A 27,119-nucleotide genomic window follows, 5' to 3' on the forward strand; every position below is an offset into this window, starting at 1 on the left:
CATTTTATTATATTTCCATTAAAAATTCTTTTTGTATTTTCATTTAAAAAATTGAAAGAAACAACAAATACCCCCCCCCCCCCGTTAATTGTCCTGGATTGACGCTATTGATCTATATCCTCAAAATCATAAACAATATAGTTGTCTAAAGTACATAGCTCAGATTATTCTTATTTGTACTCTTACATTGGTCCTTACTTGAAGACATTTACTAGTTGGGTGTTAATACATATTAACTTTGAAATGAATATTATTTAATATCCTAACAATAATCTCATACATGAAAATTTTATAATAACATAAATTGCTAAAACATAGACTATGGATGTGTTCTAGAACTCAAGTATCATAAAGAAGCACAAATCAATTACTATCATCTTCGTTCTGCGAAAAGGGATAACACCAAATTATACACATTTTTATCACCATAATTGCACAATGGACTATGATATTAGCCTATTTAGTGTATTATAAGCATTTCAGAGGGTAAATTTGTTTTCTGCTTTCTTAGACTAGAGATAATAACAAATAATTAATGATCGTCATCCATCAATCAGTTCCAGAACACACCCTATGGCTAAGGCAGAAGCCAAATCAGCTTTTCTTACGTCCTTCTCCCTTCTTCAACTTCTCCAACTCCTTTTTCAACTCCTCCTTAAAGGTCATTTTAAATTTGTCAACTCTTTCGGCTGCGTTCGCAGCAGTTTCTGATCGGACTATATTTTCACCGGCTTCTTTCCCTTTAAGATTGGTGCCAACAACAATCTGTGTTGCTCTCTTCATTAATGGGGATTCTGACAGTTTATGAACTAAGTGGGGGTCATTTAAGAAACGACCCATTAGAATCCTGGTAAGAAAACGAAGTGGCATTATTGCTGTTCGTTTTGTCACTCAAAGTTGCACAAAGATCTGTACTTAAGAAGAAGAGACCGCTTCAATTCAAGTTGCTGACGAAGATTTTCAATTTGTTTGAGTTGATCTTCAGGAGTCAAATCAATTCCTTCAATTTTCTTAACCTAGAATGACAGTTTCCAATCAAATTTCAAAACTTGGACCTCAGAGATGCCCCACTCCATGGATCAATTATTTCATGAATAAATAAACCAATTTTTACTTATGCGCGAGCAATTGGTGTAGGGGGGGGGGGAACTTCATAGAATATACCCTGAAGCCGTTATTTTTAAAACAGAAAAAATATTAACGGCATGGTGCCTTAATTTGAACAATTCTGATTCAAATTTTGGGTCAGCTTTAATTTTTTCTTTTCCTGATTTCAAGCATACTTAATAATATTTCCTTAAAGGCTGCTTATCAATAACTATAAGATTAGGTCACATTACCTAATCAGGTTTGGTATTGGATATTTTTCTGGTGCAACAGTTGAGGGCTGGTCCCTCCCCCCCGCTTATCTGCCCCATTGAATACTGTACTTCCAGCTTTAGACGAATAGGATCATTAAAAAACAAAAAAAGGTCTAATCATTCCGTTTTTGTTGCACAAACTGACTTACACAGTAGAATTAGCAGAGACAATTTCATAAATGATGGAAAAAATGCTGGATCCTTTATATTGAAGCCCAAAGATTATATCTTGAAAATTGTTGATTTCATTTGAAAATGGCTCAGATAAAACGTATTTAATAAGAATTTTCATTTAATTTTTAATATTACCTTCTCTTTTAATATGATGAAGCTCCAAAATAATTTTGATGATTGAAATCATTATCGGGACATTTTGAAGCAAATAAAAAGAGAAGGTAATTTGTTCTTCAAAACAAGGTCACTCATCGATTCCTTTGGTATTGCGTTTGTCTGATCACATGAGTCAATTTTTAAATCTTTATAGCTAGCCATGATGGATCCTATAGGGGGGGGGGAGGCTAACAAGAAGTAATCGAAATGGTAGCAATGAGCTGCAAAATGGTCCCCCAATAGTTAAAAGTACGTAAAACTGTAGCGCCTTGCTTTTACATGGCACATTTTAGAGAGATGACATCAAAGTTCAATAAAAGAGGAGAAACATTGGAATTTATCAGACACAACCAAAAGTAATCAAATCGACACAACAAAAAAGTTACCTGTTTTCGATGCAAGTCGGAACCCAATTTGACACGTGTCGAAATACTTTGGGAATACTTGGGGGCGAAACCTGGTGTATTCGACACGTGTCGAAATACGTGAGGAATACCTGTGGGTGGAACCTGGTGTATTCAACACGTATATTCTTGTTTCTTTGTTTTTCTTCAACTTCATTTAATGTATAAAAGTATAAAACACTATGCAAAAAGTAGAAGTAATAAAACTAACAAAATCATTTCAAGTATTATTTGGTATAACAAAATTGGTTTAACAAATTTTAATATACATTAATAAATACAAATAGTATTTGGTATAAAAAATTATTTAACTAGCATTTCGGAAGGGATAGGGTCTAGGAAAACGGGAGTGGATTTCAAGAAATTTAAGAAGTTTATTGTCATTATATTTGATGTAGTGGATTTTATTTTCAAATGCAGATTCTTGGTTTCATCCAAAACACAGCTTAGGATTTTTTTTTTTTGGGGGGGGGGTCGCTTTTGATATTTCTATGACATGGTTCTAGACGTTTACCCCCCCCCCCCCAGAAAATAAAAGTTTCTCCATTTGATTTTTTTTTAGTTTCATGGATAAGTGCTAAGGAAAGGGAAAAATGACTTCCATGTGAACCTCTGCAATTTTTGGCAGTAGTGGGCACCCATAAATTCGACAGCTATATTTTCATCAGTGAACCCTGGAATTTCGACACCAATTATTTCTCATTTGTTTTACAGGTTCAGTGAAGTTTCAACAGAGTCATCTATATTTCGACGGGGCCTGTTGCTGTCTATTGAAAATATCGACAAGGTTACTACAAGATATTCGCAAAAAAAATCAATTCATAGAAGCCATTATCTACGTTTGAATTTGACTGAAGGAATATTTTTAGTGCGCCTGGTATTCCACTACATTAAACAAGAATTTTCGACGCATGGAACCTAGTTCCGACAATGTAAAATTTGTTGCCATTCTAATTGAATTTCATCAAGAAAAAGCTAATGTGACTAGAATTCAGATAAAATCAGATGTATCTTAATGCATTGCTGCTAATCCCAAATTTCTTTTGAAATAAATAACCAAGTAACAGCAGTTTGAACATTATATACATGAAAAATTGTCGGGAGCTCCTTTTTTGTCGAAAACAGGAAACTGACTGAATTAAATGTTATTTTCTTATCTGGGTGTACTGGATATTGTGTCAACGTTTCCGATCTTTGAAATACAAAAACGGCTTAGAGATGGGGTTCCAAGTCACGGCTAAGAGGAGTTATTCCGTTTCTAAGGAAATTTCGACAGGGGTTCCAAAATTGCACTGTCGAATCATTGGTACCTTTACCCTAACACAACAAACTGAATTTGTAGAGCCTATTTATGTCTAAGGACTTTTAATAACACATTCGGATAAAAAATAAATTTCTTGCTTTAATTCACATTTAGAAGAATTCTTTAAACAATTTGATGACATTATAGATAACCAGTGACAAGTAATGGAAATTACTATTCCTGTATTTCAGTTTGCTTAACATTAAAACAGATTTTTATTTGTTATTCTTGAAAGTTACTTTCTGTTTCTACTGGGTCATTAAATCTGTATTTTGAAAGCTTTTACTTTGTTCATGTTAAAATTAGTATTCACACATTACCAATGGCCCTAGCAAAGATACAATAAAGAAAAAAAATAAAATAAAAAAGACATATCGCCTAATTTTGCTTTTGAAGAATCAATCCACTTGTTCGAATTTACCTCCTTACTCTGGGAGGAGGGCACATTTCTGGGGACACAATGTCCTTTACAGGGCAAGAAATGTGGTACAAAAGATTGGATTCTATTCATTGTTGCATCCTCTTCCTCAACCCGTCGAGGAGAAGAATATGCTGGGTGTATGAGTCTGTCATTCGCTACGTCCAATAGCACTTCATTTGATGTTAGAAAATTGGCTCCAATTATGGCTTCATACGGTAAATTTTTGCATATTATAAAATTGGTCAGAAAAATTCAATTATCTTTTTTCACATCTAGGCAAATCGAACCTTCCGCATCCAATTTATGCCTTGTTACACTAGTTAAATTGGGAATTTTAAAATTCTTCTGTCGCCTAATATTCGAGGGTTATTTGTTGAATACACTTGAGTTTATTATAACAATTGTCGCACCGGAATCCACCAATGCTCTAAAACGTAAAGAAAGAAAAACGAGCAAAAATGGGGTCTTTAAAGGCCAAATGAAAATACTGAAAAAACACAACAAAGCGAAAAGTTTGAGAGAACAAACGCCTTTCTTCTTCAGTGCCAAACAAAATAATGTATCCAAGGAAAGTGCCAAAGAAAAAAACAAACGCGGAAAGTCAGTGTGAAAAGAACCAAAAAACCAAAGTAAAAACCAAAAACTTAAAATATGAATAACATTCAATAAAAATCAAAAATTATAAGAATGAAAAACAAATACCCAACAAACATAAAAGCGAGTTATTCGCCAATATTCGCGATTTGCACAAAATAAAAAATTATGAACCGCCATCGACGGATACTAGCTTGTTGTTCACTAGTATCCGTCGATGGTAGTTCACAATTTTTCGGATTTTGTGCAAATCACGGATATGTGCGAATAACTCACTTTTATGGTTGTTAGGTATTTGTTTTTCATTCTTATAATTTTTGGGTTTTATTGAATTTTATTCGTCCTTTAAGTTTTTGGTTTTTTTTTTGTTCTTTTCACAATGACTTTCGGCGTTTGTTTTTTTCTTCTGCACTTTCCTTGGATGCATTATTTCGTTTTGTGCTGTAGAAGAGAGGCATTTGTCCTCTGGAAATATTCGCTTTGTTGTGTTTTTTCAGTATTTTCATTTGGCCTTGAAAAACCCCATTTTTGCTGGTTTTTCTTTCTTTATTTTATGTCAGGCCAATATGGTTTAAGAAATTATCTTAGTGCTCTATAATAAATATTTGCCACACCAAAATCATTGGATATAGGAAACATTTTCACTAAAATTAGTGAAAATTATTATCACTAAAATACGGTACCATTATTGGATGGGACCTATAAAAAATTCTGGCTCCCTTCTTGGCCCCTTCTACTCTTCTAGGGTGCCTGATTCCTTTCGCTATGGGTTAATTTGGCATGTTGGTGCTTGCAATAGAGATTCCATAGACATCTCACTGGCCAACTGATTAACATTTATCCGTCGAGGTTGCCATGTATTGTTATGCGGGTTGAGATTTCTCTCGCCGGTGACTCGCGGTATTTGTTCATTTCGTGCCGTCAAAAAATTTGCCGACGGGAAAAATTTCAGCTATTGTTGCTCGTATTCCTTTTAAATCTAGCAGGATGTGCTGTCCTTGCACTAAACTGGTATATATTTTGCCGAGTATTTGAGTTTGGGAAACGATAGTTATTTTGTCTGTTTGGGGAAGGGTTTGTATACATCAAACCCCGTTGGTAGGCGTTGCGGGGTAATCCTCTAAAGCTTCCTGAAGCAATGGCATTTAAAATTGTTCTCCCGAACATACGGTTGTCATAATTTGGTGCTGTTGAACTATAATTGTTTCGAGAACGGCACTCCCTTGCGACATGACCGGGGCGGTTACACGCATAGCATCTTATTATTGGTGAATTGTTTTCATAATTTGTTGGTTTAGTAGGCTGAAAGCGTACCGTTCTTTGCCTAGCGGGTTCTTGTGATTTACTTTTATTTGGTACTGGGGAATTATCTCTTGAAAAAAAAGCAGGAGAAACTTCACGTGACGGTTTTGTGGTTGATTCGCCTACGCTATTAATTGATGATTTTTCTGTTGTAAAACTATTGCATCAATTTATATCGCTCTTTCTATTTCTTGTACGACTTGGTCTAATTATTCAATATTTTTAGCTATCAATAAGCGATACAGTTTAGGATTAAGCCCCTGCTTGAAGGCACACAGAATAATTTTCTCATATAGTTCCCCGGACCCTTTTCCGAATTTTTCTTCAGTTAAAACCCTCACGCTGTGTAGATATTCTCTCACATTTTGTGTTTGGTCGAAGCATACTTTCGCTTGTTTTAATTTGTTTGTTGAACTTGTTTCAATAAACCTGTCTCGGAACGCTGTTAGTAATTTGTCTACCGAATTAATTGGGAGATTGTTCTCTTCCCCTACAATATTTTCGATTTGCTTTGGGAAGGTTAAGGCTTGCCCTCTTAATCTTAAGAGCAGCATGCTTACCCGTTGTTTTAGCTCTGTTTTAGTTATCTCTACAAATTGGGTCAATTGTATATTGAATTCGTCTATATCTGACAATCCGTCATATTGAGGAAGATATTTGATTATTTCAACATTTTTTGCGATTAGTTTTTGGGCTAATCGTAGATCGCTTAGTTCTACTGACATATTGGCCGTTTTTTTTTGAAATACTTGATCTGTTTTGTAACTTTATAAAATTACATAAAAACAATCAGTTGTCTTTTTTTACTTAGCCTACTCAGGGGGTAAATAATATTTATCTCCTATGTGAGATATTCTAAGAGGGTATTCTATTATTAGCTTATGGGTTCTAGGGTTAGACACTTTTTCTTAAAAGTCTGTATCTCTTAGTAGATTGTAATGAGAAAAAATATATATATATATATATTTTTACTGTAGTATAACAAGTTCTCGTGTTTACCTCAAAGTTTAAAGAGGCCGCGCCAAATCTGCCGGGGGTATTTATTTTAGTTAATGCTTCCGGGGAAAATTTAAACAGTTATTACTAAAAAAGGATTAACTCTTGATCTTACTGTTGAAAAACTCCTAATGTAGAAGAGTAGTCATAATATCTAGAGTCAAACTCTTTACCAAGTTCCTTTAATGTTTCATGAAGATCAGATTCCTTTTGGGAGCGAGTTCTGGATACACAGAGAATAAGCTACCTACTAAAATTCGAGATACTGACATATATAGAAGAAAACACAATTGAGAAAATAATAGGTTTATTGTGACTTACATTGATACAGACAGCAGTGTACGAATATAAGACAAGAACTTCAATCTCTGACCAAAACATACAACTTGAATGTTAGCTCATACCTCAATGCTCTACATTTATCCAAACAAGTCTGATCTCCGAATGTTGCGAAAACATATTTTCATTCAGATATATCACTGATTTCGCTTTTGATCACTAAAAAACTAATTCAAAATTGGACCAACTCATTTTGGGGCATCCCCATTTCTTTATTATGTAGTCAAACTATTCTTATTATGTTGTCCCACAGTCTTATAGTTTTATCGCAATTTTCAATCATTTTAACTCTCACATTCCTAACAAACTTTGTACTTTGTTTAAAACAATGTTCTGCAATTTGTCAAGTATTTTCACGAATATTCCTATCACTTTAATTTCTGATGTCAAAGGAATCCACTTCTTTTGTATTTTTCGCTCTTTAAAATGCGTCTAACTGATTTGGGAATATTCAGAACTTTTTTGTTTTCAGAAACAAAGAAATGTATGGCTCTTGTATAAGACAAAGTAATACACCTATTCTCGCTTAAAGTTCATCAAGCTAGTATGCGAATATTCAAATCTCTCTTTTTCTTTAGGATTGCAGGTTTTTTCTCCTCGTTAGAAATTAGACAAAAGTTTGAAATAGAATTTAAAATGAAGGATAAAATAATTCCTGAAAAATTTGGGGATATTTTTATCAGCAAGACTGTTCCTTTCTTGATAAAACTGGGGGGAAATTATCTTTTAAATTTTTTTGAAAGGAAAATGTTTCTGTTATTTTAGAAGAGGAAAACTTAAGTTATTTTGTTTTCTTCTCACGGTACACTGGGGGCTCTGGGGGGGGGGGGGAAGGGGGGTTGTCATCCTTAAATACATAATTTCCAGCACTTTCAACCACGTTGAACACAATGGATATCTCTAAACTTTGATTGAACGTCTTTGGGAAAATAGAGGGCGTGGGAGGGGGTCAATTACTTTCCACTCACTTTCAACTATTAAGAGGGGCAATTTCAATTTCCAAATAAATGAGCCCTTTTTTAAATTTCTACAACAATCTTCTATATAAACCTGATATGCCCCAAGGGCATAAATTACAACCCTTGCACTGAGGGCTCTGAGGGGGTTATCATCCTAAAAGACCTAATTTCCAGAATTTTCGACTACGTTGAACAAAATGGATATCTCAAAATTTTGATTGGATGTGTTTTGGGAAATGGTGGGCATGAGAGGGGGATTAGTTGCCCTTAAATCACTTTCGACTATTAAAAGAGGCACTATCCCTTTGAATTTCCAATCGAAAGAGCTCTTTTTCAAGCTTCAACGACAAATATCTCAATAAAAACTTACATGCCCCCTGGGGATACCTTATAACCCTTGCCCTGAAGACTGTGGGGGGAGTTTGCTGCTCAAAGGTATAATTTCCTGAACTTTAAACTGCGTAAAACAAAATGGCTATCGAAAAATTTTAATTGGATGTGTTTCGACTATTAAAAAGGGCACTAGCCCTCTGAATTTCGAATCGAATGAGCCCTTTTTCAAGTTTCTATGACAAAGCTTTTTTAAAAACCTTATATGCCCCCAGGGCATAACTTATAACCCTTGCCCTGAAGACTGTGGGAGGAGTGTCTGATCAACAGGTATAATTTCCTCAACTTTAAACTGCTCAAATCACTGCCCTCAAATCACTTTCGACTATTAAAAAGGGCGCTAGACCTATGATTTTTCAATCGAATGAGACATTTTTTCAATTTTCTACGACAGAGAATTGAAATCTTTCTATTGAAGATTTCAATAAAAACTTATATGCCCTCAGGGCATAACTTATAAACGTTGCAGACTCTGGGGGGAGTGTCCTGGTCAAAGATATAATTTCCTGATCTTTAAACTACGTGGAACAAAATGGCTATCTCAAAATTTTGATTGGATGTGTTTGGGGAAATGGTGGGCGTGGAAGGGGTGTTAGTTGCCATCCAATTACGTTCGACTATTAAAAACGGCAATAGCCAGTTTAATTTTCAATCAAATGAGCCCTATTTGAAGTTTCTACGACAACGCGTTCTATAAAATCCTTATATGCCCTAGGGCATGACTTACAACCCTTGACCTTAGGGCTGTGGGGGGTTGTCTTCCTCAAAGACCTAATTTACAGAACTTAAAACTACGTTGAATAAAATGGGTATCTCAAAATTTTGATTGGATGTGTTTGGGGAAAAGAAGGGCGTGGGGGGGGGGGGGGGGGTAGTTGCCCTCTAATAACTTTCGACTATTAAAAAGGGCACTAGCCCTTTGCATTTCCAATTGAATGAGCCCTTTTTGCAGTTTCTACGACAAGGCTTTCTACAAAAACCTTATATGCCCCCAGGGCATAACTTACAACCCTTGCCCTGAAGGCTGTGGGGGAGTTTCCTCCTTAAAAAAATAATTTATACTTTTGACTATTAAAAAGAGCACCAGCCACTCCAATTTCCAATTTAATGAGCCCTTTACGAAGTTTCTACGACAGCTTCTTCCATACGAAGTGTCCGGGTATGAAAAAAAAAGAAAATACATTGTGCCAACGTCGTTCTTTAATTAGGCAACGCTATTGCGCTGCCAATGACAATTTGTGTCTTAATGGCGAGAGAGTGCCAGTCGTAAAAAAATCAAAGGAAAGCAAACTTGGCCTATACTACTGGCTAAAGAAAAAAATTCTAGCTAGTCGCGAATAGCGAGTGAGAAGGTCAGTTATTCAAAAATTAACAATGCTTCCATTGTCATAAACAATGTTTTCCCATACTTTCTGGCTGGTGTTTAAGTTTCAAATATTTATGTTTGAAGAAGAAGATAAACACGTTGAAAGATAAAATGCAAAATTTGAAATGTTAAGATTAAAACTACTTAAAAAAACAGTGACAAAATTCAAACCAATACCTCAAATATAAAGTTTGCTTTCGAATTTTTCACTCAAACGAAAAAAATCAGTCAAATCTCTGAGACCTAAATACGTAGTAATTCAAGAAGAGAAAAGTCCAAAGGATTTTATTACAGATGGATTTGAATACTTATCTATGACAAACGTGAAACTAGCCTAAGAAGTGTTGCAAATTGTAGAGCTTGTCGCCATCATTGCCATCTATTTCAGTTCTTAATCTAAAATGATCTTTAAAAAAACTGCAAAGAGATTAAAATCGAAGGAATGTGCCATCGATCTACTTCTATCAATCTACATCATCGACCGAAGCTTCTAATCGAGAACTTCAAGCTACTAATTGTGACTTCAAGTTTCTAATTGTGACTTAATCATGACTTAAAGCTTCTAATCACGACTTCAAGTTACTAGTGATAACTTCAAGCATCAAATCGTGTCTTCAAGATTCTTTTCGTCAGCTTCTAATCGTGACATCAAGCTTATGGGAACTTCTAGCTTAAAATCTTGGCTTATAGCTTCTGATTGTGACTTCAAGCTTCTAATCAAGACTTAAAGCTTCTAATCATGACCTCAAGCTTCTAATCATTACTTCAAGCTTCTAGTCGTGACTTCAAATTTCCAATTACGACTTAAACATTCTAATCGTGACCACTAGCTTCTAATTGCGTCTTCAAGATTCTAATCATCATTTCGAACAATTAATCGTGACCTTTAAGCTTTTGATCGCAACTTCAAATCACAACTTCAAGCTTCTAGTTGCTAGTTGTGACTTCAAGCTTTTAATCATGACTTCAAGTTTCGAATCATGACTTCAAACTTCTAATCACGACTTCAAGTTTCTAGTAATGGCTTCAAGCACCAAATCGTGTCTTCAAGATTCTTATCGTCAGCTTCAAATCGTGACATCAAGCTTATGGGAACTTCTAGCTTAAATCGTGGCTTATAGCTTCTGATTGTGACTTCAAGCTTCTAATCAAGACTTAAAGCTTCTAATCATGACCTCAAGCTTCTAATCATGACTCCAAGCTTCTAATCATAACTTCAAGCTTCTAGTCGTGACTTCAAATTTCTTATCACGACTTAAACATTCTAATCGTGACCACAGGTTTCTAATTGCGTCTTTAAGATTCCAATCATCACTTCGAAAATTTAATCGTGACCTTTAAGCTTTTGATCGCAACTTCAAATCATAACTTCAAGCTTCTAATTGTGACTTCGAGCTGCTAATTGTGACTTTAAGCTTTTAATCCTGACTTAAATTTTCTAATCGTGACTTCAAACCTATAATCTTGATTTTAAGCTTCAAATCGTGAGTTCAAGCTTCTAAATGTGACTTCAAGCATCTAATTGTGACTTCAAACTTCTACTCATGACTTCAAGCTTCTAATCGTGACTTCTAGCTTCTAGTTTTGACTTCATGTATCTAATCATGACTTATAACTTCTAATCACGAATTTTATAATCGCGACTTCAAGCTTCTCATTGCGTCTCCAAGATTCTAATCGTCACTTCAAGCTTTTAATCGTGACTTCCAGCAATCGTAACTTCAAGCTTCTAATCGTGACTTCAGGCTCTAATCCTAACATTAAACTTCTAATCGTGACTTCAAGCTTCTAATTGTGACTTCAAGCTTCTAGTCGTGAAATAAAAATTTTAGTCGTGACATAAAACTTCAATTTTCCATCTGTAACTTCAAGTTTTTAATCATGAATTCGATCGTCCGATTCTTAATTGAAGCTTTTAATCGTGACTTCAAGCTTCTCATCAAAATTTAAAGCTTCTAATAGTGACTTCAAGATTCTAATCGTGACTTCAAACTTCTGGTTGTGACATAAAAATTCTAGTCATGACATCAAACTTCTTATTGCGACTTTTTATGCTTGTAATCGTGACTTCAAGCTTCTAATCATGGCTTCAAGCTTCTAATCGTGACTTCAAGCTTCTTGTCGTGACATCAAGCTTCTAATCTTCAAGCTCTAAAAGTGACTTCAAGCTTCCAATGTTGACCAAGCTCTAATCGTACCTTCAAGTTTCGACTCATGACTTCAAACTTCTAATCAAGCTTCTAATTGTGACTTCAAGCTGCTAGTTGTGACTTCAAGCTTTTAATCATGACTTCAATTTTCTAATCGTGACTTCAAGATTCTAATCGTGACTTCAAACTTCTGGTTGTGACATCAAAATTCTAGTCGTGACGTCAAACTTCTTATTGCGAGTTTTTATGCTTATAATCGTGACTTCAAGCTTCTAATCATCACTTCAAGCGTTGGATCCTGACTTCAAGGTTCTAACCTTGACTTCAAGTTTATAATCATAACTCCAAACTTCTAATTGTTGCTTCAAGCTTCTAATCGTGGCTTCAAGCTTCTGATCGCGATTATTTCAGCTGCCAAAAATGGTGTAATACTTAGGACTTTTATTGCTCTGATCTTCAAGCTACAAGAACTCTCTTGTCCTCAAAAAGGTAGAGTTTGCTTAAGTTCTCATCTTATAAAATTATACTACTAATTTCTCAATAATTTCTTAATAACTCCTTCCAAAAATTGTCCAGTTTTTGGGGGCTCTAGTACAATTTATACATTTGGAGAGCAGTTTTGGTTGTTTATTTGGAGAGCAAAGACTTTTTGCTCCCATTATTGGAATTCCGGTTTCTGCGTCGGTTTTTCCGGTGGTTTTTCGGTTTATCATTTCTTCACAGTCCTTGTCCCCACAGAAAGGAGCAAGGACCATATTTTTTTCTTCCAATTTTTCCTTCATCTTACTCAGACAAGAGCACTCAACAATTCGATTATCCCTTTCTTTGGTGGCTTTTTTTAGCATGGAGGATTGAATTTCCTCTAAAATAAACGCTATTTTCGAGACAGTATTAGTCCGAGATAAGGTAAACTTAAGACCTGTGTCCCTGCGTACACAGGTGACTTCATTTTTCTCTTTTTCCTTATCTCCCAGTTCCACTCTCAAAGGCACACCCTTGAGAGTCCAATGGTTATGCTTCCACCCTATTCCTAGAGTGGTGTTGTAATCGCCCTGTGTACGAATATTGTTGAATATAAGTTCTTTTTCTAATTTTGTGGCGTCATCTATATTTTCACCCTTTACAGGTATTATAATAACCTGTAGAGGAGCCACTCTTGGGGGCAGAACTAAGCCCATGTCATCACCGTGGATCATGGTCATGATGCCTATGGTTCGCGTGGTTATCCCCCATGAGGTCTGCCATACGTGGCCTTTTTCCGTTTTTATGTCGTAGATTTTGGAAAACCTTTTCCCCAGCATGTGCGCGGTCGCTCCCTGAACGCCTCTGCCATTGGAGGGAACAAACGCCTCAACCGTTTCCGTGTAAACAGCACCAGCAAACGTTTCTTTTAACGTTTTTTTTCCCGATAGCACCGGGATTGCTAACATGTCTTCGTACAGCTTTTCATAAAGCTTCATAATTATGGAAATTTCAGATTTTGCTTCTTCTTCACTTGCAAAGACGCTGTGACCTTCTTGCATCAAGAACTCTTTTGTCCTTATAAAAGGGGTTGTCTGCTTGGTTTCCCACCTTACGGCACTCCCAAACTGGAAGACACGAAGGGGAAGTTTTTTTGAGGAATTAATCCGTCTTTGCAGCCCACGGGTAGATAATGGTTTCAGAGGTTGGGCGGACTGCCATGGGTTCTTTAAGTTCTTCTTTACCGCATTGAGTTACCCAAGCAACCTCTGGCGAGAAACCATTATTGAGCTCTTTTTCTTTCTCAAGGGCTGATTTGGTGGAAAATAGTGGAAAATAATGTTCCTTGACCTTGAGTTTCTTTAACTCCTCTGAAAGGTGCTTTTCTATAATTTTCCATGTTTCCATCCCCCACGGCAAAATTGCGTACAAACCAGGAATCTCACTGTAGTCAAACATTTCACTATTTAACAGTACTTGTCGATACCATTCATTGAAATCTTCTTTGCCTACTGTAAGACAATCTTCTGTTTTTTTATTAATTTTATTCTTCCTAGGGAAAGGTCGGGAAAGGTTAGTCTTCTCTTCAAAATCTTTACTAGGTGATGCGCAAGAAGTCTCCCTCTTGTTTTTTTCAGATGGGGCTTCTTCAGCAGGCCCAAACCACTTGCTGAACCAACTCCTAAACATCTTCCTCGTATCGATTTGATGGGATTTGTTTTTCGACTCCTTCTCACCAACAATTTTTTGTCTGTAAATGAACCACAAGCCAAGTCCAGTCAATGAGACTGGAATTCCTATTTTGATTATTGACTTCATTTTTATAATTGGTTGCAATTGCATGCAAAGCCTGTATATACCAACAAACTGACGTCATGGTATTCGAACTTTTATGATGTTTTTTTCCAAGAATGATGTCATTTTACCTGCATTGGGATGGTGTTTTGACAACTTGAAATGGTTTCATTACTGAATATGACGTCATTCTATATATACCACTATCTGAAATGCAAAAGGAGAATTAGATTGATAATACCAATATAAAAAAGAGAATAAAGATCCTCCAGAGCCATTGCTGGTACATAGGGCGTTGAATAGACGTTTTAGTTGCTGGGTTTGTATTGCAAAGAAAAGTAGCAAGCTTATTGCTCAAACTTTCTGCGTTAGGGATCGAGCCCCAGGCCCCATATTGCAAAGCAGAGCATCAATCTACTGTGCTACAGTAAGGTTACCAAAACATACGTGAGTAATCAGATTCTTTTATGCAAAACAATTTATAAAAATAATCAGCTACTTTTTTCTAGGCTTTATTCTCCATCTTCTTAGGTGTTCTTTTGGATTCTTTTTATTTAAGTATTTTGAGGTTTTAGCAGGGTGATATATCTTTACCAGGTAATTGTTGATATTTTTCCTATAATGCTGTTGCCTCCCCCCTCTTCTTTTTTTACAGGTTGGGTTGCTTTAGAAGGTCAAGCCACTTGTTAGAGAAATAACCAAACAGCTTTTTCATAACAGAAAGTCCATCCATTTTATCTGATTCTTTCTGTGACTCCTTCTCACCAACAATTTCTTCGTTCACCTTTAAACTTTCGTTACTTTTTTATCTTTTATACTTTTTAATGACCCACCAAAGTGCTAATCCACAGTGGGGTCATTTAGAGGGGGAGCTAACCCCCATCAATAATTTGGGGAAAAACTATTGTTCATTAAGTAAATTTAATTGATCCATGCTCGTTTTTAATAAAAAAAACTAAAAAACAAGGGTTTATTACACTTCCTAATATGTTCCGCATCAATATTTATCCAAATATACCGCCTTTGAAACCTGATCATCAAGTAAACATATGAAACTAGCAAATGGAAAAATTACTATTATACTTCATGTTTTTGCCATGTATGTTCAGGTCAAATATTTTCCCCTGATGGTAAAGGCTGTTTTTATTTCCTTAAATCTTTCAGTTGGAGGTTAAAATTTCTTGTTTTAAAACTTTCAAAAATAGATATGAATATACCCTCTGCATCTGCAATTAGGACAGAAATTGAATAATTGTAAATCAAGAAGGCAGGTTTACAAGAACGTATATCTACTGTCAGTGAATATAACATAAGTACCGAGAGACCGGCGGCGTTGCCGGTTTTGCACTCAGCACACGGCAGGCTTCTTATATGGATTTTCATTGTTACTTGCCTTCTAACCGCAGACAATTTGAGTCTTTTCTTCATGTCATGACGTCATCACAGGTTTGATACAACCACCCTGGGAAAAATATGAATTTTTTCTTAAAGTTGTGACCCATTTAGATCATTTTTGTGTCCAGAAATGTCAATTTGCCAGTTTTAAGAAGAAAATAAACTATGTAGCTGATTTTGAGGCCAGACCCTGTCACTGCTTCGCGACAGGCTTTTTTATATTGATTCTCATTGTCACATATCTTGGAACCGCAGGCAATGTGACCCTCTTCTTGATGTCTTGGCGTCACCATAGGTTAGATACAACCACTATGGGAAAAAGACAAATTTTTCTTAAAAGTCGTGACCTTTTTAGATCGTTTTTAGTGGCCAGAAATGTCAATATACCAGTTAAGAAAAATAATTATGTAGCCAATTTTGATACGGGCCCCGCACTCGGCAAGTGGTAAGCTTGTATACATTGATTGTTGTTGTAAATAACAACCTCCAAATGAGGGAGATCTGTTTGCTAATTCATCGTAGGGAAAATAAAGGGCTCCCCAGGGAGCAAATAGAACATTGAAGGGTCCAAATGACTTGTAATGAAGAGTTGTGCTGTTTATGGCATCTTTATCGATTTGCACTGGGTTTTGCGCCACATTTAGTTGACGTCGAAGATTATGATGGCGTTGTTCTTATATCGTAATATTTCTCTTGCTCTTCACTTTCATTTTTGACTCGGTCTGATTTTTGCTGTCTCTTTTCGTCTAACAGCACAACTTTTTGTTTTTTACTCCATTTTTGGCACGTTCTGATAATCGCTTTCTCGTGATTGTTTGTAATTATCCCTGCCGCTTATCTTTTAGCCACATCTTTTCTTGTTCTCGCTGTGGTATATTTCTTAGCCGCCTGATAGTTCAGGTGGTTCGACAGAATAGTTATTCGAACAATTGAAATTTTTCGTCTTTCTACGGGCAATTGATCAGAGGCTCATAGTCGTATCCAGGATTTTTCTATGGGCGGGGGGGGATTACAAAAGAACTTTAAAAAACGCATCAAAAATTCGTTTGTATTCATTTTGTTACGTTTTTACGAGTTGGACAAACATATCGGGGGAGGGGTGAAACCCCCTACCCCTCCCTTCCCTGGATACGGTTTTGCTTAGGCCAATTTAAAATGCTTTAATTCAATATACGCATTATACACATTATATCACACGCGTTATATGACTGGTTGCGTTGAAAACTGTTAGTTTACTGGTTTATTCTGTCGTATCTCTCTTTTTATGTTATTAGTTTAAAAAAACATTTTCTGCAAAATAAGTTTTTCAAAGAAAAGTGAAGAACTCCATTAAACAAAATATTAGCAAAAATAAAATCAAATAATGTACCAAGCGTGAAACTACCACAAATCAGCATCGATAAATAAATGAAACCCAAAACCAACAGAACTTACAATAATTAACCGAGTCAAACTCAAAACGAGCAGAAATTAACATATGTTGGGCGCAAAACCCCTATGCCTTCTCAAGGCCAGAACAAAATTTGCACTTTACTGAAAACATATAAATGTATTTACTTTTATATCTTTAATAAATCAAATAATATAAACACGTTGGTTACTAAATATTAGTATACGTATATTAAACTGACAAAGCACATTTAGGTGTATTTTTTCAGTAAAGTGCAAATTATATTCTGGCCTTGGGAAGGGATAGGGGTTTTGCGCCCAATTTAAGTTAATTTCTGCTCTTTTTGAGTTTGACTCGGTTAATTATTGTAATTTATGTTCGTTTTGGGTTTCATTTATTTGTAAATGCTGATTTTTGGTAGCTTCACGCTTGGGAGATTATTTTATTTTTGCTAATTTTTTTTTTTAATGGAGTTCTTTACTTTTCTTTGAAAAACTTATTCTGTGGGAAAAGTCTTTTAAATTCATTACTGTTCGTTTTATATTGACATAGTCTTTTCAGGGAAAAAGAAAATAATACTTTAAATCTTTTCGTTTTATAAGACTTTATAGTTTGGCCTGCAAAATTTTTATTGGATGTATTGGGGGGGCTGGTTGCCCTCCAACCACTTTCAACTATTAATTTGGGCACTAACCCTTTAAATTTCCAATCGAATGACCTTTTTTAGAAGTTTCTATGACAGCGCATTCTTTAAAACCTTATATGCCCCCGGGGCATAACTTAAAACCCTTGCTAAGAGGGCTGTGGGGGAGTATCCTCCTCAAAACATATTTTATATCAGGAAATCAACTACGCTGAACAAAATGGCTATCTCAAAACTTTGATTGGATGTGTTTGGGGAAATGATGGGCGTTGGGGGGGGGGGCTAGTTGCTCTCCAATCACTTTCAACTATTAAAAAGAGCAGTTTGACTCGGTTAATTATTGTAATTTCTGTTCGTTTTGGGTTTCATTTATTTATAAATGCTGATTTGTGGTAGCTTCACGCTTGGGAGATTATTTTATTTTTGCTAATTTTTTGTTTAATGGAGTTCTTTACTTTTCGTTGAAAAACTTATTCTGTGGGAAAACTTTTTTAAATTCATTACTGCTCGTTTTATATTGACATAGTCTTTTCAGGGAAAAAGAAAATAATACTTTAAATCTTTTTGTTTTATAAGACTTTATAGTTTGGCCTGCAAAATTTTGATTGGATGTATTGGGGGGGGGGGCTAGTTGCCCTCCAATCACTTTCAACTATTAAAACGGGCACTAACCCTTTGAATTTCCAATCGAATGACCTTTTTTAGAAGTTTCTATGACAGCGCCTTCTTTAAAACCTTATATGCCCCCGGGGCATAACTTAAAACCCTTACTGAGAGGGCTGTGGCAGAGTGTCCTTCTCAAAAACATATTTTCTACCTGGAAATCAACCACGCTGAATAAAATGGCTATCTCAAAGTATTGATTGGATGTGTTTGGGGGAATGATGGGCGGGGGGGGGAATAGTTGCCCTCTAATCACTTTCGACTATTAAAAAGGGGACTAGAACTCTCAATTTCCAATCGAATGAGCCCCTTTTGAAGTTTTTACGACGACCCCTTCCATATGAAGTGCCTTCTCTAAAGGAAAAAAAATACATAGTATAGTGTGCCAACATCGTTCTTATATGCCCTCAGGACATAACTTAAAACCCTTGTCCCGAGGGTTGTAGGGGAGTGTCCTCCTCAAAAACCTATTTTCTATCTGGAAATCAACTACGCTGAACAAAATGGCTATCTCAAAATTTGTATTGGATGTGTTTGGGGGAATGACTGGCGGGGGGGAGGGGTAGTTGCCCTCCAATCACTTAGGACTATCAAAAAGTGCACTAGCCCATTGAATTTTCAATCGAATAAGCCTTTTTTGAAGTTTCTACGACAACGCCTTCTATAAAAATCTTATATGCCCCCAGGGCATAGCTTAAAACCCTTGCTCTGAAGGCTGTGGAAGAGTGTCCTTATCAAAAACATATTTTCTACCTGGAAATCAACTGCGCTGAACCAAATGGCTATCTAAAAATTTTGATTGGATGTCTTTGGAAGAATGATGGGCATAGGGGGGGTTAGTTGCCCTCTAGTCACTTTCGACTGTTAAAAAGGGCACTAGAGCTCTCAATTTCCAATCGGATGAGCCCCTTTTGATGTTTCTACGACGACCCCTTCCATATGAAGTGCCTTTCTCTAAAGGAAGAAAGAATAATGCATAGTACATTGTGCCAACATCGTTCTTATAAACCCTCAGGGCATAACTTAAAACCCTTACCCAGAGGGTTATGGGGGAGTGGCCTCCTCAAAAACACATTTTCCATCTGGAAATAAACTACGGTTAATAAAATGACTATCTCGAAATTTTGATTGGATGTGTTTGGGGGAATGATGGGAGTGGGAGGAGGGGCTAGTTGCCCTTTAATCACTTTCGACTATTCAAAAGGGCCCTAAAACTCTCGCTTTCCGATCGAATGAGCCCCTTCTGAAGTCTCTACGACGACCACTTCCATATGAAGTGCCCTGCTCTAAAGGAAAAAATAATGAAGGGTACATTGTGCCAAGGTTGTTCTTATATGCCCCCAGGGTATAACTTAAAAGCCTTGTCCCGAAGGTTATGGGGGAATATCCTCCTCAAAAAGATATTTTCTATCTGGAAATCAACTACGCTGAACAAAGTGGCGTCAAAATTTTGTTTGGATGTGTTTGGGTGAATGAAGGACATGGGAGGGCTAGTTGCCCTCCAATAAATTTCGACTATTAAAAAGGGTACAAGCCCTTTGAATTTCCAATCGAATGACCCTGTTTTGAAGTTTCTACGACAACGCCTTCTATAAAAACCTTATATGCCTCCAGGGCATAACTTAAAGCCCGTGCCCTGAGGGTTATGGGGGAGTGCCCTCCTCAAAAACACATTTTAAATGGGGAATTCAACTACGCTGAAGAAAATGACTATCTCGAAATTTTGAATGGATGTGTTTGGGGGAGGGCTGGGGGTCGGGGGGTCTAGTTGCCCTGCAATCACTTTCAACTTTTAAAAAAACTCTGGAACTCTCGCTTTCTAATCGAATGAGCTCTTTTTGAAGTCTCTGCGACGACCCCTTCCATATGAAGTGCCCTGCTCTAAAGGAAAAAAAATAATAAAGGGTACATTGTGCCAACATTGTTCTTTTAAGCCCTAAGGGCATAACTTAAAACCCTTGCCACGAGGGTTATGGAGGAGTGTCCTCCTCAAAAGGATATTTTCTATTTAAAAATCAACTACGCTGAACAAAATGGCTATCTCAAGATTTTGATTGGATGCGTTTTGGGAAATGATTGGCGTGAGGGGGGGCTATTTGCCCTCCAATCCCTTTCGACTTTTAAAAAGGACACAAGATACTCCAATTTCAAAATGAAAGAGCCCTTTTCGAAGTTTCTACGACAACTCCTTCGATACGAAAGTGCCCGGGTTTGGAGAAAAAAAAAACAAGAAAAAACATTGTGCCCACATCGTTCTTTACTTAGGCAGCTTATGGTATTGATTGAATGTGTTTGGAGAAAAGATGGGCGTGTGAGGGAGGTTAGTTGCCTTCAAATCACTTTCGAATATTAAAAAGGGCACGAGCCCTTTGAATTTCCAATCGAATGAGCCTTTTTTGATGTTTCTACGACAACACCTTCTAAAAAACCTTATATGCCCCCAGGGCATAACTTAAAACCCTTTCCCTGAGGGTTGTGGGGGAGTTTCTTTGTCAAAAACATATTTTCTATCTAGAAATCAACTACGCTGAACAAAATGGTTATCTAAAAATTTTGATTGGATGTGGTTGGGATATGATAGACGTGAGGGGGCGGTGGTAGTTGCCCTGCAATCACTTTCGACTATTAAAAAGTGTACAAGCCCTTCAAATTTCCAATCGAATGAACCTCTTTTGAAGTTTCTATGACAACGCCTTCTATAAAACCATATATGCCTCCAGGCCATAATTTAAAACCCTTGCCCTGAGGGCTGTCGGGGAGTGTCCTCCTCAAAAACACATTTTCTATCTAGAAATAAACTACGCTGAACAAAATGGCTATCTAGAAATTTTGACTGGATATGTTTGGGGGAATGACGGGCGTGGGGGGATAGTCGCCCTCCAATGACTTTCGACTATTAAAAAGGGCCCTAGAACTCAATTTTCCAATCAAATGAGCCCCTTTCGAAGTCTTTATGAAGATCCCTTCCATATGAAGTGCCCTGCACTAAAGGAAAAAAATAATAAAGGGTACATTGTGCCTGCATTGTTTTTATATGTCCTCAGGGCAAAACTTAAAATCCTTGCCTCGAAGGTTGTGGGGGAGCGTCCTCCTCAAAAATTCTTTCTATTTGGAAAGCTACTACGCTGAACAAAATGGCTATCTCAAAATTTTGATTGGATGTTTTTGGGGGAATGGTGGGCGTGGGGGGGGGGGGTTATTTGCCCTGCAATCACTTTCGACAATAAAAAAAGGCACTAGTCCTTTGAATTTCCAATCGAATTAGCCGTTTGTTAAGTTTCTACGACAACACCTTCCATAAAAACCTTATATTCCCCCAGGGCATAACTTAAAACCCTTGCCCTGAGGGTTGTGGGGGAGTGTCCTTCTCAAAAACATATTTTCTATCTGAAAATCAACTACGCTGACCATAATGGCTGTTTGAACATTTTGATTGGATGTATTTGGAGGAATAATGGGCGTGAGGGGGGGGGGCTAGTTGCCCTCCAATCACTTTTGACTATGAAAAAAGGTACAAGCCCTTCAAATTTCCAATCGAATCAGTCTGTTTTGAAGTTTCTACGACAACACCTTCTATAAAAACCTTATATTCTCCCAGGGCATAACTTAAAACCCTTGCCCTGAGGGTTGTGGGGGAGTGTCCTCTTTAACAACACATTTTCTATCAGGAAATCAACTACGCTAAACGAAATGGCTATCTCAGAATTTTGATTGGATGTATTTGGGAGATTGATGGGCGTTGGGGGAGGGGAATAGTTGCCCTCCAATCACTTTTGACTATTAAAAAGCGCCCTAAAACCTCCGCTTTCCGATCGAATGAGCCCCTTTTGACGTTGTTCTTATATACCCCCAGGGCATAACTTAAAACGCTTGCCCCGAGGGTTATGGGGGAGTATCCTAATCAAAAAGATATTTTCTATCTGGAAATCAACTACGCTGAACAAAATGACTATCTCAAAATTTTGATTGGATGTGTTTGGGGGAATGATAGGTGGAAGGGGGGCTAGTTGCCCTCCAATCACTTTTGACTATTAAAAAGGGTACAATCCCTTTAAATTTCCAATCGAATGAGCCTGTTTTGAAATTTCTACGACAATGCCTTCTATAAAAACCTTTTGTGCCCCCAGGGCATAACTTAAAACCCTTGCCTTGAAGGTTGTGGGAGAGTGTCCTTCTCAAAAACATATTTTCTACCTCGAAATCAACTGCGCTGAACCAAATGGCTATCTAAAAATTTTGATTGGATATGTTTGGGAGAATGATGGGCGTGGGGGCGCTAGTTGCCCTCATGTCACTTTCGACTATTAAAAAAGGCACTAGAACTCTCAATTTTCAATCGAATGAGCCCCTTTTGAAGTTTCTATTACGACCCCTTCCATATGAAGTGCCCTGCTTTAAAGAAACAAAAAAATACATAGTACATTGTGCCAACATCGTTCTTATATGCCCTCAGGGCATAACTTAAAACCCATACCCAGAGGGTTGTGGGAGAGTTTCCTCCTCAAAACACATTATCTATCTGGAAATCAACTACGCTGAATAATATGGCTATCTCGAAATCTTGATTGGATGTGTTTGGGGGAATAATGGACGTTGCAGGAGGGGCTAGTTGCCTGCAATCACTTTTGACTATTAAAAAGGGTCCTAGAACTCTCGCTTTCCGATCAAATGAGCCCCTTTTGAAGTCTCTACGACGACCACTTCCATATGAAGTGCCCTGCTCTAAACGAAAAAATAATGAAGGGTACATTGTGCCAAGGTTGTTCCTATATGCCCCCAGGGCATAACTTAAAAGCCTTGCCCCAAGGGTAATGGGGGAGTGTCCTCCTCAAAAAGATATGTTCTATCTGTAAATCAACTACGCTGAACAAAGTGGCCTCAAAATTTTGATTGGATGTGTTTGGGTGAATGATTGGCGTGGGGGGGGGCGTGTTGCCCTCCAATCACTTTCGACTATTAAAAAGGGCACTAGCCCTTTGAATTTCTAATCGAATGAGCCTTTTTTGAAGTTTCTACGACAACGCCGACAACCCCAATTTCCAATTGAATTAGCCCTTTTCGAAGTTTCTACGACACCTCCTTCGATACGAAATGCCCGGGCATGGAGAAAAAAAAAACAAAAAAAAAACACATTTTACCCACATCGTTCTTTACTTAGGCAGCGCTAGCACGTTGCCTATGATATTGATTGGATGTGTCTGGAGAAAAGATGGGCGTGAGATGGGGGCTTAGTTGCCTTCAAATCACTTTCAACCATTGAAAAGGGCACTAGCCCTTTGAATTTCCAATCGAATGAGTGTTTTTTGAAGTTTCTATGACAACGCCTTCTATAAAAACCTTATATGCCCCCAGGGCGTAACTTAAAACCCTTGTCCTGAGGGTTGTGGGGGAGTGTCCTTCTCAAAAACATATTTTCTATCTGGAAATCAACTACGCCGAACAAAATGGTCATCTCACAATTTTAATTGGATGTGTTTGGGGGAATGATGGGCGTGGGGGGGGGAGCTAGTTGCCCTCCAATCACTTTCCACTATTAAAAAGGCACAAACCCTTCTAATTTCCAATCGAATGACCCTTTTTTGAAGTTTCTACGACAACTCCTTCTATAAAAACCTTATATGCCCCCAAGGCTTAACTTAAAACCCTTGCCCCGAGGGTTGTGGGGGAGTGTCCTCATCAAAAACACATTTTCTATCAGGAAATCAACTACGCTGAACAAAATGACAATCTCAAAATTTTCATTGGATGTGTTTGGGGGAATGATGGACGTAGGGGGGGGAGCTAGTTGCCCTCCAATCACTTTCCACTATTAAAAAGGGCCCTTGAACTCTTGTTTTCCAATCGAATGAGCTCCTTTTGAAGTCTCTACGACGAACCCTTCCATATGAAGTTCCCTGCTCTAAAGGAAAAAAATAATAAAGGGTACATTGTGCCAACATTGTTCTTATATGCCCTCATGGCATAACTTAAAACCCCTTCCCCGAGGGTTATGGGGGAGTGTCCTCCTCAAAAAGACATTTTCTATCTGGAAATCAACTACGCTGATCAAAATGGATATCCAAAATTTTTGATTAGATGTGTTTGGGGGAATGATGGGCATGGGGGATACTAGTTGCCCTCCAATCACTTCCAACTATTAAAAAGGACACTAGCCACTCCAATTCCAATTGAATGAGCCCTTTTCGAAATTTCCACGACAACTCCTTCGATACGAAGTGCCCAGGTATGGAGAAAAAAAAACACATTGTGCCCAGATCGTTCTTTACTTAGGAAGTGCTATCGCGCTGCCTATGATATTGATTGGATGTGTTTGGAGAAGACATGGTCGTGAGAGGGGGGTTAATTACCTTCAAATCACTTACGCCTATTAAAAAGCGCACTAGTCCTTTGAATTTCCAATTGAATGAGCCTTTTTTGAAGTTTCTACGACAACGCCTTCAATAAAAACCTTATATGCCCCCAGGACATAACTTAAAACCCTTGCCCTGAGTGTTTTGGGGGAGTTTCCTCCTCAAAAACATGTTTTCTATCTGGAAATCAACTACGTTGAACAAAATGGCTATCTAAAATATTGATTGGATGTGTTTGGAGAAAAGATGGGCGTGAGAGGGGGGTTAGTTGCCTTCAAATCACTTTCGACTATTAAAAAGGGCACTAGCCCTTTGAATTTTCAATCAAATGAGCCCTTTTTCAAGTTTCTACGACATAAATTTCAATAAAAACTTTTTATAACCCCAGGGCTTAACTTATAACCCTTACCCTGAAGACTGTGGGGGGAGAGTCCTGCTCAAAGGTATAATTCCCTGAAGTTTGAACTGGGTGGAACAAAATGGCTATCTCAAAATCTTTATTGGATGTGTTTGGGGAAATGGTGGACGTGCAAAGGGTGTTAGTTGCATTCCAATCACTTTCGACTAATAAAAAGGCCACTAGCCATTTCAATTTCCAATCAAATGAGCCCTTTTTGAAGTTTCTAAGACAACACGTTATATAAAAACCTTTTATGTCCCCTGGGCATAATTTACAACCCTTGCCTTGAGGGCATTGGGGGAGTTGTCATCCTCAAAGACCTAATTTCCAGAACTAAAAACTATGTTGAATAAAATGGTTATCTCAAAGTTTTGATTACATATATTTTGGGAAAAGGTGGGCGTTAGAGGCGGGCTAGCCTAGTTGCTCTCTGATCACTTTCAACTATTTAAAAGAGCACTAGCTCTTTGAACTTCGAATCGAAGGAGCCTTTTTTAAAGTTTCTCCGACAACACCTTCTATAAAAAACCTTACATGACCCCAGGGCACAACTTAGAACCCTTGCTCTAAGGGCTTGCCGTAAGGGGGACTGACCTCAAAAACATAATTTCTATCAAGAAATCAACTACGCTGAACAAAATGGCTATCTCAAAATTTTGATTGGATCTGTTTCTGGAAATTGTGGGCGTGGAAGGGGTGTTAGTCAACTTGCAATCACTTTCGACTATTAAAAAGGGCACAAGCCATTCCAATTGAATGAGCGGTTTTCGAATTTTCTACAACTTCTTCTATACGAAGTGCCCTGTTCTAAAGGTAAAATTAATGAATAATACATTGTGCTAACATCGTTCTTATATACCCTCAGGGCATAACTTTAAACCCTTGCCCTGAGGACTGTGGGGGAGTGTCTTCTTTTTTGGTTAGTCCCCGTTTCTTGTCTCGTTCTCGAGTTTCCCGTTCTTTACTTAGGCAGTGCGATCGCGCTACCTATGATTTATGCAGCAACTTTCTATATAAACCTTATATGCCCCCAGGGCATAACTTCCAAGCCTTGCGCTAAGGGCTCTGAGGGGTTTATCATCCTAAAAGACCCAATTTCCAGAACGTTCAACTACGCTGAATAAAATGAATATCTAAAAATTTTTATTGGATGTGTTTTGGAAAATGCTGGGCGTGAGAGGGGTGTTAGTCGCTATCAAATCACTTTCAACTATTAAAAAAGGCGCTTGTCCTTTGAATTTCCAATCAAATGAGCCTGTTTTGAATTTTCTAAGACAATGCCTTCTATGCCTGGGTATGGAGAAAAAAACAAAAAAAAAACTTTGTGCCCACATAGTTCTTTACTTAGGTAGCGCTAGCGCGCTGCCTATGATAAATGGATTTTACCTAATAGAAAATTATACTTCTTTTAAAATTTTCAGATATTTCACCAGTTTCAATTAAAAATTAAAATTTTTTATGAGACACCATAAATATTTTTGCAGTTTACATAATAGCTTTAGAGATTTGGAACTGAGAACTAAGATAAAACAACATTTAGTTAAAAACAAAATTTAACATACTTTTAATTTCAATTCAAAACTATGTCGGCACTTGACGTCAGTGCAATACTGATGAATGCAAAACTGACGTCACTGACATTGTTTTTTTTTCAAAATTCAGGCTCTTAACGAATTTTCTCTAACTTCTGACCTATCTAGCTGGTTTTTGTAGGTCAGAATTTCTCAGTGTCTTATGTTTTCCAACTACCCACTTTTTTGCTCTTCATTTTTATTTTTGATACGCTCTAATTCTCGATTTGGCATGTCTTCTAGCTGCTCGTGTCTTTGCTCTCCACTTACATTTTTGACAAGTTTCGATAACTCGCTGTTGCACATCTTCAAACCACATTTGTCTTTATTCCTAAACAACAAAGCCAAGAATACCAATGGGAAGTATAGCATAGATTAATCCCAAACCTTGATCAGTAAAGTAAGAGGGAAGAGGTCAAAGTTCATTTTGGTTTGTGATTGTCTCTGATAATTTAGCACTGTCCTTTGTTTTGGATGCCCTTATTGGTCTTGTCATTCTTGATGGTCTAGGTTTTGATTTTCACCCATTGTGAATT

The 27,119-nt window shown here is 37.3% G+C and overlaps 1 pseudogene; it reads right to left on the reverse strand.

Annotated features, from left to right (window-relative positions):
• Positions 1–12,463: 12,463 nt before the first annotated feature.
• On the reverse strand, positions 12,464–13,438 carry LOC148953850 (uncharacterized; annotated as a pseudogene).
• Positions 13,439–27,119: the final 13,681 nt, after the last annotated feature.

The sequence above is a fragment of the Artemia sp. Qi Xiang Cuo genome, chromosome 3, assembly GCF_049724085.1.
Source record: "Artemia sp. Qi Xiang Cuo chromosome 3, ASM4972408v1, whole genome shotgun sequence".
Taxonomy (NCBI): domain Eukaryota; kingdom Metazoa; phylum Arthropoda; class Branchiopoda; order Anostraca; family Artemiidae; genus Artemia; species Artemia sp. Qi Xiang Cuo.